The sequence below is a fragment of the Sinocyclocheilus grahami genome, unplaced genomic scaffold (genome assembly GCF_001515645.1).
Source record: "Sinocyclocheilus grahami isolate Dianchi unplaced genomic scaffold, SAMN03320097.WGS_v1.1 scaffold26.1, whole genome shotgun sequence".
Classification (NCBI taxonomy): domain Eukaryota; kingdom Metazoa; phylum Chordata; class Actinopteri; order Cypriniformes; family Cyprinidae; genus Sinocyclocheilus; species Sinocyclocheilus grahami.
Window position 1 is genome coordinate 93,517 of NW_015505205.1, and position 3,015 is coordinate 96,531.

Here is a 3,015-nt window from a genome sequence, read left to right on the forward strand (position 1 = left end):
CAACAAGAAAAACATAACACAGGCAAAGATAGAAAAGACCCCTACTGAGACTGTCTAGCAAGTCTCTTAAAAAAAGAAAAGAAAAGAAAAATCAATTAATAGTCAATGGAAATGGGAAAACAAATACAGTACAAGAAAACATACATAATTCAAAAATTTATGATTTTTTTAGGTTTTAAAATATTTCTGTAAAATATTATTAGGCTGTTTGTTTAGTCTTGAGCATTGAATTTTCACGGTCATCACTTGACAATTTCTTTCTTCAAAAATATCTGAAACTTAACATGAATAAACAGGTTAAATTTACAAGACCTCATTTTAAAACTAGACTTCCAGATATCCATATCTGACCCAAAAACAATAGCAAGTCTCCATACACAAGTGCTCTTATCAAGATGAAACACTTGAAAATGTAATGCAGTTTCCTTGAGGTAAAATTTCTTTGTCTTTCATCTTCTTTATCTCTAGGTTTAGGGTTCAACTAACACAGTCTGGGCTAGGGTAAAACAGCTAGGGGGAAATAAATCCCCCATGGATCAGTTTTCTTGGGCAAAAATCACTAGCTGAATAGATTAAGAAACCAAGGACTCCACACCACACTGTCAATACCAATTATCTCACCCTCATTTATCTTAAAATAAAGCTTGGCTGGATGGAAACCATCTCTACCACATCTAAGACCTTGGTGGTGGTCTCACAGAATAAAAAATGCAGGATGCGACAGCTGGTGTGACCAAATTAGGACCAAATGATAATAGTCATTATGAAATGCCGGATATGAGCAATTTGTCACTTATGAGTAAATATTTAAAGAACAGTTACGAAAGACAAATGTGAGGAGTCAAACATGACACTGATGACCAGGCCAGAACAGGTTGTGATATCCTGATATGCACATAATGCTAGTGGAAATATGGATGAGGCACCCCTGGTCTCTCTAATCGGTAGGGAATGAGTCACATTACCATTGACTTCCTGTGTTTGGATGTGATTGAAGGAATTGTATTGTTCCTGCTGTTTAATCAAAGATTCATTATGTAAGAATCATGCAGTGGGATTTTGTGAACTATTAGTCAGTGGTTCCCAACCTGGGGTCATTAACACCAATGATAATTATTGTGGTATAATTTTCCTCGATAAAACGATAACAAGAGTTCAATAAATGTTCTATTTAATGTTTATGCGCCAAAAGTGGAATGAAACAGCGCTATACATTTGAACCGTGACACAGCTCGGTGACCGCTCAACTTAAAGTTCAAACGATAGCGCAGCACGAGTTTACAAGAGCAGATGCATTTACTCGCTGGTGAGTCAGTCACGCAAGCACTAAACAACACTGTGAGATCCAGTGCGCTTCGCAAAAACACAAATGACTCGGTGATTTAGTTTCAAGCCAGATGAAACAATGTGCGCAACAATACAGTCAGAAGGATTTTCAATCTTCAAATCGCCATAATTTTCCATGGATTCACTGTAGCAACACTAATGGCACTATGGTATTGTTTCAGAAATGTGGGATATTCATATAGAATTGTATTATATTATTAATGCATATGTATTAAATGTATTAAAGGAGTAATGGAATATAATTACAGTATTTTTGTGATTAAGCTATAGCGTTTGTGCATACTAAATGTATTTAGAAGACAAATACAAATACCAAGAAACCATATAGTTGCATTTTTACCATGGTATTGAGGTGCTAATATGTGTGGTTTTAACCCTGGTTATCATGATCTAAATATGTAAGCTACTATGGAAGAGCAAGAGCCATGTTTAATTTTAATCAAACTCAAACAGTCAGAATAATTTAATTTCACCATATAAAAATGAGGTTGTTACCATTTGGAGGCAAATTTGTGCACATGCCGGAACGATACTAGACATCAGCTGATCTCCCCTCCCATTCAGTCACCATGACAACCCCATCCCCTGGGATGTTGCCATGACAACGGTGGAGAAGGAGACGGATGAAGGAGGAGGAGTGTAGCTGAGTTGCAGAGTGGATTGTTTGGGGGGGGAGGAGATTAACATGGTGTTTATTTATTTATTTTTGGGATAATATCTCAGTAATGTTTTTTTCTATGACACGATTCCAGCCCAACCATTTAATAATGCAATCAGTGTCCTTGATATCCTTTTGTCTTATTAGGTGTTAGCTGTCACATAAATCATTTTATCCATTTCCCTGACCTGTGCGTTCTGTGACACTGGAGCAATAAATACATGTGATTGGCAGAAGAGGTTCAGCTGGGCATTGACCTTCCCCAAATCAAGAGATGTTAACTACTCTTTTCCAGCATTCAGAAAGCAATCAGAGATGTACTTACATAGGCTATTTCTTATTCAACCCACTGTACATAGCAATAAAACCCTTTAATGATTCTGTTGGATGAAGAAATTAAACCATGTCAATAAATTTCATTTTGAGTCACTTTCATAACTCACTTCTCCCTCTACTAGAGTTAAATTAGAATAATTATGGTCACACTTTATTTTAAGGTCCAGTTCTCACTATTAACTAAATAGTAATTATGACTTTTGCTTTAATAAACTCCTAATTACTGCTTATTAATAGTTAGTAAGGTAGTTGTTAAGTTTAGGTATTGGGTAAGATTAAGGATATAGACTATGATCATGCAGAATATGTGCTTTATAAGTACTAATAAACAGTCAATATGTTAATAATAGGCATGCTAATAAGAAACTAGTTAATAGTTAGAATTGCCCCTTTTACTAAAGCGTTACCTTAATTATTTATATTAAAAACAACCTACAATGCAGTTCAAAATTAAGTTATTTTTGTGAAAGAATTTAATACTTCTATGCTGCAACGGTGCAATATATTAATCAAAAGTGACAGTAAAGACTTACATTTTAGTAATACATGAGTAGAAAGTAAAAAAAACAGCCGTTTCAAGCAAAATGGAAAAATAATTTAATGTAAAGCTATGTTATCTAAAGTGACCATGAATGAAAAGTCTAAATCCCTTTGAATTTTACTGCTGTTTGTTG

General features: G+C 34.8%; 1 pseudogene; it reads right to left on the bottom strand.

Moving 5' to 3' along the window:
* The window catches only part of LOC107565657 (unconventional myosin-Id-like), an 89,994-nt pseudogene that overhangs the window by 22,653 nt on the left and 64,326 nt on the right, over nt 1-3,015 (bottom strand).